Below are 10,347 nucleotides of genomic sequence, written 5' to 3' on the forward strand. Positions count from 1 at the left end.
TTTCATTAGTTAATGAAATTCTGACACTTGTCATTGTCCTCACCTACCACGTTATATTTCCATGCAAATCCGTCTGAAGAGTTAGATTTGATCTGAAAATTACCTTGATGAAAACCATCTTGTTCGTGATGTTTGGTGATGTTTTTATCTTAGGGGGTGTTTGGGATTCCTTATTTTCATCAACTTATAAACTTTTTGAAAAGTTAATAAGGTGTTTGGGAAGTCATAAGGCCTTATGGATTTTAACTTAAGAAGAAAGCAAAATAAAGGGGTTTTGAAAAGTTAGTAATATGGAACTTATTAACTTAATAGGTTGATTTACCTATTACACCCCTCTAACCCTCAAAATACATCACACTCATTTTTAAAAAGAGTGTCATTTTGATTTCCCCCAACACATAAGGTAATCCAAACATTTTTTAAAAAAACTTCTTTTAAAACTTTCATAAGTTTATAAGTGCTTTTAACAAAAAGTCATTTTTGATTAAAATAAACAATCCCAAACTCGCCCTTAGACGCAATGTTTTAAAAATCGGTATTTTACCTATACCGGATTGGGTTAAAAAATTGTACAACCTGTCGAACCGGGTTATATCGGGAGGTTCAACCGGTTGAATAGTTTACCTTATAGTTTTCTATAAATACAGCTTCAATCCAAAAATAACATAAAAGTAAATGATTACATAACGAAAAATAATCCAAAAGTTAATCTATATTAAAAAAATAACACAAAAGCACTCAGTTTTATAAAATTAGTCCTAAAGTTTACACATTTGAATGTTAATTATTGGGTTAACTAGGTTAGGTACCCATGTCCCACATGGGTTGAACAATTTAAGTTATGTAATATATGGATAGACCTGCAATGCTATATGGAACAGAGTGTTGGGCCATCAAGAAGACACAAGTGCGGAAGATGGAGGTACCAGAAATGAGAATGCTACGTTGGATGTGTGGACACACAAGGTTAGACCGAATAAAAAACGTTGTGTTTCGGGAGATATTAGGGGTAGCGAACATAGCAGACAAGATAAGAGAGTGGAGATTGAGATGGTTAGGACATGTGAAGAGAAGACAGACGACGAGTCCTGTTAGAACCGTAGAAAATATTACTATAGAGGGGAAGAGGAGTAGAGGACGACCTAAATTGACTTGGGACGAAAGGATTATGCATGATTTGATAGACCTAAACCTCTCACAGGACATGGTTGAGGATATGAATTCTTGGAGAAGTAGAATTAAAGTTAAGGATTTTTAGGAATAAACGATTACCCTAGGGCTTCTATTTTCCTTTTTTGTCACACACCATAATGATATTTTCTTTACATATATTATTATTATTATTAATGTTTATATTACTGTTGAAATTTGATTTATCTGTATTGCTTCATACATATGTACCTTAGAGCTGAGGGTCTCTCTGGAAGCCACCTTTTTATCCCTTTGGATAGAGGTACGGTGTACCTACATCTCACCCTCCCCAGACCCTACTTATAGTTTCGCTGTTGATGGGACTACACCGGGTATGATTGATTGATAATATATGGATAGAAAGAAACAGATTGCAGTGAAAAAAAAGCGACTCATGTTTGGTTAAAGATTCAGGTGTTTTTAACAATGAACCCGCTGAGTAAGTTTTAGGAGCTAAAATGTTCCATATATCTGTATTAGTTTACTTATATATACATATATATATATACATATATATATATATATATATATATATATATATATATATATATATATAATGATATAATTTATATTAGAGTACAAGCTAAATAATGAAAATGTTCAATTTATGAAAAGGTTTATATACAAAACTAAGCTTTTCTAAAAATAATACGTTTTGTAAAAGCATATTTATAATTAATGTGTAATTAGTAGGATAGAGAGGCGGGAAGAAAACATAAGAGCATGACATGTGGCAACAAAACTGTATTTATTATATTATATATATATATGTATTGGATCATTTCAGAAATTTTTTTACAGCGAGAAGTGCGAGAAGTGAATGTGTAACTCCATTAATTCCTAATTTCACTTCCTTTCTTATTGTGTATGTGCGTATGTACGTGTGTAGGTACGTATTTTTGTATATGTTTATGTATGTTTGTATGTGTGTAGGTATGTAGGTTTGAATGTGGCTCGGTACGTTTGAATGTGTGTAGGTACGCATGTATATTTGTGTAGGTAGGTTTGAAAGTATGTAGCTAAGACAAAAATACAATTAACCTACATACATCTAGGTAGCATCATAAGAAAGATAGTGAAATTAGGGATTAATGGAGTTACACCCTCACTTCTCGCACTTCTCGCTGTAACATCACTTCTCGTAAGATCCATCCCCATATATATAAAGAACTTAAAAGTATTTATAATTAATAGGATAAAGAGGCGGAAAGAAAGCATAAGAATGCATAAGATCATGTAATGTGACAAAAATAAAAACTTTATTTATTATATTGTATAGATATGGTAAACGTTTACAAGTATCTTTTGGACAAATATAAACAAAGTGGTCACAAATATATAACGTACAAGTATCTTTTGGACAAATATAAACAAAGTGGTCACAAATATATAACGTACATACTGAAGATATCTTATTTAGATACATTAAATTGACTACACAACAAACCGATAACTGTTTATTTAAAGTAATTGCATCGTGTATCGCTATTATTGCCATAAAATAAAATATTTGGGAGATACACCTTCCAAATTAAATGTATAACATAAATAAGTAGGAGTGTTCAAAATTTGATTCGAATTCGAAACATTGAAATTCGACTTGATTCGAATTTGAATATGAAGATTCAAATTCGATTCGGTTCGTATTCGACTATAGTAATCGAATACGAATTCATGAATTTTTATTTGATTCGATTCGAAATTCGAATTCAAATTATATAGTATATTAATATATATTTAATTTATTAATTTTGTTCAAATCCGTAAATAAAAAATGTCCAAAACATATAATTAATCCCAATAACCTATACTGATATTTCTTAATTTTGCCAATACTTAATTTTAAACTTATTATCATGTGATATTGTTGCTATTTAAACTTATATTTATGTGTTTTGCATTGATGATTATGATTTATAAAGTTTTTGACATAGGTGTACTTGAATCCATTCGATTCGAGTTTCAAATACGAATAGAATCGAATTTCGAATATGGGATATAATACGAATACGAATCGAATAATCCAACTTTTAAACGAATACGAATCGAATACGAATACTAGCAAAAAAATAAATTATTCGAATTATTCGATTCAATGAACACCCCTATAAATAAATGATAAGCATCTTTGGGCTATACAACAAGGGACACTACGACATTGTAGACTAATGGAAAGCTATGTAATGATTTAAGTATTCCCTTAAGTGTGATAGAAATCACAATGAGTTGCGTGTTAGGGGTCGCACGGTGTGACACGCCCGATGTTATAAGGCGTGACAGTTTTACACCTACAAGCTACAAGCGATGCTTGATGGTTTTGGATTTGGATTATGCTCTTAGGGTTATATACAAAAAAAACAAAAAAAACTGAACAAAATTAAACATTAAATTGAAAATTTTTCAAATTTTGAACTGAAGTGGCAAAAATATCAAATCACATACATGTAGGTAGCTAAGACAATTAACCTACATACATGTAGGTAGCATGTATGTAGCTAAGACAAAAATACAATTAACCTACATACATGTAGGTAGCATCATAAGAAAGATAGTGAAATTAGGGATTAATAGAGTTACACCCTCACTTCTCGCACTTCTCGCTGTAACATCACTTCTCATAAGATCCATCCCCATATATATAAAGAACTTAAAAATATTTATAATTAATAGGATAAAGAGGCGGAAAGAAAGCGTAAGAATGCATAAGATCATGTAATGTGACAAAAATAAAAACTTTATTTATTATATTGTATAGATATGGTAAATGTTTACAAGTATGTTTTGGACAAATATAAACAAAGTGGTCACAAATATATAAGGTACAAGTATCTTTTGGACAAATATAAACAAAGTGGTCACAAATATATAACGTACATACTGAAGATATCTTATTTAGATACATTAAATTGACTACACAACAAACCGATAATTGTTTATTTAAAGTAATTGTTTCGTGTATCGCTATTATTGCCATAAAATAAAATATTTGGGAGATACACCTTCCAAATTAAATGTATAACATAAATAAGTAGGAGTGTTCAAAATTTGATTCGAATTCGAAACATCGAAATTCGACTTGATTCGAATTTGAATATGAAGATTCAAATTCGATTCGGTTCGTATTCGACTATAGTAATCGAATACGAATTCATGAATTTTTATTTGATTCGATTCGAAATTCGAATTCAAATTATATAGTATATTAATATATATTTAATTTATTAATTTTGTTCAAATCCGTAAATAAAAAATGTCCAAAACATATAATTAATCCCAATAACCTATACTGATATTTCTTAATTTTGCCAATACTTAATTTTAAACTTATTATCATGTGATATTGTTGCTATTTAAACTTATATTTATGTGTTTTGCATTGATGATTATGATTTATAAAGTTTTTGACATAGGTGTACTTGAATCCATTCGAATTCGAGTTTCAAATACGAATAGAATCGAATTTCGAATATGGGATATAATACGAATACGAATCGAATAATCCAACTTTTAAACGAATACGAATCGAATACGAATACTAGCAAAAAAATAAATTATTCGAATTATTCGATTCAATGAACACCCCTATAAATAAATGATAAGCATCTTTGGGCTATACAACAAGGGACACTACGACATTGTAGACTAATGGAAAGCTATGTAATGATTTAAGTATTCCCTTAAGTGTGATAGAAATCACAATGAGTTGCGTGTTAGGGGTCGCACGGTGTGACACGCCCGATGTTATAAGGCGTGACAGTTTTACACCTACAAGCTACAAGCGATGCTTGATGGTTTTGGACTTGGATTATGCTCTTAGGGTTATAGACAAAAAAAACAAAAAAAACTGAACAAAATTAAACATTAAATTGACAATTTTTCAAATTTTGAACTGAAGTGGTAAAAATATCAAATCACAGGGACTAAAATGACCATTAACTCAAAATAAAAAAGAGAAAGACAAAAAAACTAACGGTATAGTTGGATGACGTTAGACGGAGGGGACATAATTGGCTAATGTTTAAAACAATAAAGAATAAATTGATAAAATTTCAAACTTTAAACTGAAGTGCCAAAAATAACAAACCACGGTAACGAAAATGTCCATTTAACTCTAAATTGTTTAAAAGACTATACATTTATAACATATTATTTTAATTCTTTTTGAAAGGCCACAAAATTTGCATCTCTTTCTGAAATTCACAAAAAACCACAAAGTTTTCTTCTTGTTAAGTGTGTTTCCAAGATACTTGGGATAGGATGCATGTGATGGAAGATTTGTGACCCCCCATGGCCATGAAAACAGATCTACACCGTTTTCATTCTCAATTAAATCGATCCGGTTTTTTATTATTTAAAATAAAAGAAGCTTGAATTTGTTTTAACTGAAAATATGTAAATCTTATATTAAGGTCGTTTTGACTTTCAGAATTAAAATTAAAAGCAAGGTTATCATACGAGTTCATTGGTTAGACTGGTTGAAATGGTCTAAAAAAACCGGATGACCATATAACCAATTTATATATATAGGTTGGACTCTGATTATGGGTGTGCGATGGATCATTTACGTACTTCACTTCCAGATTTTGATCTTAGCGGGTTCTCTAATAAGGACACCGCCCACCCTAAAGCCCAACATGTTGTGGCGAGTGCCTTATTTAGTGGAATCGTCATAAGTTTAGAAGTGAAGTTTGATCTATCCCCTCGCCAAAAGGCGGTGTTTGAATGCCTTCGGGCTCCTCGGGCTCAGGATTTTCTAACGGCTATCCCCATTGAAGGATTAGGCCAACGTATGTCGGGTTTGGAGTATCTGGCTATCCTTAAGTACCGGTTAATGATCCCTATGTTCCCGACGGATGAACCTTGCCCAATTTGTCGCAAGGTCTGTTTGGATTCTTTTGGTGACCATGCGGTGCATTGCAAAGAATTGCCTGGCTTTAAATACAGACATGATCTGGTTAGGGATGTTCTGTGTGATGTTCTTAAACGGGCAGGGATTTCTGCTAAAAAGGAGGCCCTGTTAACTTTCTCACGGATCCTATTGAAGGGAGGTCTACTTTACGACCAGCTGATATTCTTGTGTTCGGGTGGGCAGGGGGGAAACACGCCTGTGTGGATCTTACAGGAGTGTCTCCTCTTGTTGGGCTCAGGGAGCGTGGGTTTGTTGTGGGTCAGGCTGCGTTGAAGGCTGAATCGGGCAAAGTTGTTAAACACGAGAAAGCTTGTTTAGATAATCAACATGTCTTTCTACCATTTGCCTTTGATACATTTGGTTTTCTGCTCCAGAGGCTGTGAAATTTTTGAGTAGGGTTCAGCGCGTCGTCCACGGAACCTCTTCAGCTTCTAGGTCTCAAAGCTTCGTTTTTAGCAGGACTGGCTTTGCTGTTCAAAAGGGGGTTGCGGCGCAGCTTGTTGCCCGTTTGCCTGCCACTTTATTGTAATCGTTTTATAGTAAATTATATATATATATATATATATATATATATATATATATATATATATATAGCAGAAATGCAAAATTAATCATTCAAATAGGTAATTTCAAAGTGTAAACAATAATATTCCAAAACTTAAAAACAATCATCTAACAAATATACATATATGTTTTGGACAAAAATCTGCTAAGGATCGAGTATCCAAATCTGTTAAGTGAGGTAATGTGCTAACTCGATAATGACAATTGTGTAATCGTAATATTGGTGAACACAAAGGTTTGATCACGAGGGAAAAAGCCTTTAACCAAGATAGTCTTACTTCGGTCAAAACTTATCAAGGTAATCTTTGGTAAAATAACTCCGGTCAAGGATTAATAAGATAATCTTTGGTCGGATTACTTTAGTCAATGATCAACAAGGTAACCTTTGGTCGACGAGTATATGATTATCGTGATCTCCGGCACAAAACCCCCCGGACGGTGAAAAGTATCACCGTCGATTATATTGATGATAAAAATCGGGTTACAAATGTTGTGGAGATATAGATCGATGTTACAAGAATTGCTAATGTGTACAGAGAGAATAGTGAGTTCAGCTCTAAGTGTGTGTGAAAAATAGTGAGTTCTCTAATCGATCATATCTCAATTGTTTATAAAGAAAATAAATACAACTATAAGTCCTATCTTTAAGGCATTACTCCACTAGCCACTCCCATCACTTTGACCACGTGCCATAGAAGTCCAGTAGTGAAATAAGTGGATGACTAAGTCTAGGAGCCGTTAATGTTGATAAATATCAACATTCATATGAGAAACAACCGTTAACAGCACCAAATACCGAGGATCCATGATCCTGACACAGCTCTGTAACTCTTCGGAAGGATACTTGATCTAGACATGTCTTCAAGAATAACATATCCTCAGTACTCAGTTATTTGTGACACAACAAGAAGTCCTATAAATGCGCCACATTCCCACTATCTTCATCCACGACTTTGACCACATGTTTGACAAGTCCAATAGCGAGATATCCGGTGGAATAAGTCTTGGCGCCGTTATACTTATTAAATAACAACCTACACACAAGAAATAATTGTTAATAATACCAATTACTGAGGACCACTGATCCTGGCAGGATCTGTCTAAGGATAACTGATCGAAGAACATATGTCAGGATAACGTATACACAGTGTCAAATTTCCGTGCCCTAACAATTGACCCCAAAATGGCGGTTGTGATAATATCGCAGCTGTCATTTTGCCTTTGAATTCAGACTTCCTTTCAAGCTATATATCTGAAACCTCTTATTCTTCCTGTAAATCATGAACAACTAGTAATACTTGTTTAACCCGGGTAGATGTTCCATCTTTCGAATAGTGAAATCCGGGTTAAGATTTTTGGTAATTGCAAGTAAGTTTAATAAATAGTATCTTTTAACTATCTGTTGATTTTCTGTTATTTTGAAAGTTTGTCTGATATAGCTTTAGACTTGTTGAAAGCTTTGAGAAATATTCTTTAGTAAAAAGTTTTTAGGGTAAAATATCCTTGCAAAAATAAACCAGGATCTTAAATCCTTATAAAAGTAGATTGAAAATAATGAATCCTTATATCTATGAAGATATAAACTGAAATCAAATAAGTGTAAACCGATAAACAGAAATCATACCGTAAGGTCTAGTTAGACCTAAGTTACCATAAGTAATGATCCTTCTGTGATCCTGCTAGAAGCAATTTAAGGATTTTGAATCCATAAGTCTTTATCTTCATAATGAACTTAGAAACTCTGTTGCAAACAACTTATAATGTTAACTGGGATTAAACCCACAAGCTGGGGAGAAGCCCAAATAATATACTGGGGACAAGCCCGTGCAACTGGGGACAAGCCCGTGTAATATGGGGACAAGCCCGTGTAATCTGGGGACAAGCCCAAACTGGGGACAAGCCCAAATACGGATGTTAAACTGGCGACATGGCCCTTGAGAAGAGGTGAAAACCCCTTAAACCTTAGGATTAAACTGGCGACACGGCCCTTGAGAAGAGGTGAAAACCCCTTAAAACTTAGGAAATGGTACGTCTACCATAATTCGTAGGATCCTCCATATATCCGGAAACAACGAAATTGTCAGCCACTAAGCGTGTACTGGTCCCGCTGCCCTGGACTATACATCGGATAGCGTGCGCAACTGGCGATCGTGAGAAAGGTGAAAACCTTTAAACCGTAGGGGATATGACCATCGGGGGTCATATCCAAACGTGGGAAAGGCCAAGGGAAATACTAAAGTACCTTAAATATAAAGGAGAGGTGGCCAACCTCTTAGATATTGAACCTCTTATTGCAATCTGCATTGTTACTTAAAAACTTGGAAAGGATAAATTGTTAAGAATATGTTATCCTGGAATTAATAATAGGAAACTGTATAGAATAAGAAATCAGATGGATATTACCGATTTTGGGATCCTTGATCCTCTAAGAATAATAGATCCTTAAAGGATAATTGATCCTGATTAGAAAAAGTACTTGAGGTGGATAGCATTCCATGTTGTTGGTAACTTGCTGTCTTCCATCGTGAGCAAATGATATGCCCCCTTTCCTGCCTCCGACTCGATCTGATAAGGTCCTTCCCATTTGGGTGCTAACTTTCCATCAGCCGGATTGGTAGTATTTTGGAAGGCTTTTCTCAAAACTAAATCTCCTTCTTGAAACCTTCTGATCCTTATATTCTTGTTGTATGCCCCAGCTACCCTTTGCTGATAAGCAGCCATTCTGATCTTGGCTACGTCTATGAGTTCTTCTATAGTATCCAAGTCTTCAAGAAGGATTTCTTCATTGGCTTTAGGATCACGGATGCTCGTTCTTGCTGTAGGAACCACCATTTCTGCGGGAATTACTGCTTCTGATCCAAACACCAACGAGAAAGGAGTTTGGCCTGTTGCATTTTTAGGCGTAGTCCTGTCTGCCCAAAGAACATAAGGAAGTTCTTCAGCCTATTTTCCCTTCTTGGATCCTAGCTTCTTCTTTAGATTGTTGATGATGATCTTGTTGCTAGACTCTGCTTGACCATTGGCTTGAGGATGAACCGGAGTGGAAGTAATCATTTTGATGCCCAAACTGTCACAAAAGTTAGTGGTTCTATTCCAGACAAACTGGGAACCATTGTCACAAACAATTTCAGCAGGAATACCAAATCTAATTATAATATTTCATTTAATAAAAGATATTACTTCCCTTTCTTGTGTACAAATGCTTCTGCCTCTATCCATTTTGAAAAGTAATCAGTCAGTGCAAGCATGAATACTTTTCCTCCTGGTGCCTTAGGTAGTTTTCCCACAATATCCATACCCCATTTCATGAAAGGCCATGAAGAGGATATAGGATAGATAGGTTCTGCTGGCTAATGAAGGATGTTTGCGTGTCTTTGACAAGCATCACATTTCCTTGAATATTACACTACATCTTTCTTCATTGTTGGCCAGAAAGTATCCAGTTCTGAGTATCCTGGAAAATAATGCTCTTCCACCTGTGTGATTGCCGCAATCTCCTTCATGAAAATCCTTGAGTACTTCTTGGATCTCAGGATCCTCAATACATCTGAGATATGGACCTGCAAGAGATTTCCTATATACCATATCATTTAACAAAATATATTGGGATACCTTGAGTTTGAAAGACTTGGGATTTTCTGTGGCTGGAATTCCTCCAGTCTGAATGTAGTTTTTGATAGGAT

This window comes from Bidens hawaiensis, unplaced genomic scaffold (assembly GCF_021521415.1).
Source record: "Bidens hawaiensis isolate Kalapana, Puna unplaced genomic scaffold, B.hawaiensis_p1.1 tig00012997_1, whole genome shotgun sequence".
Taxonomy (NCBI): domain Eukaryota; kingdom Viridiplantae; phylum Streptophyta; class Magnoliopsida; order Asterales; family Asteraceae; genus Bidens; species Bidens hawaiensis.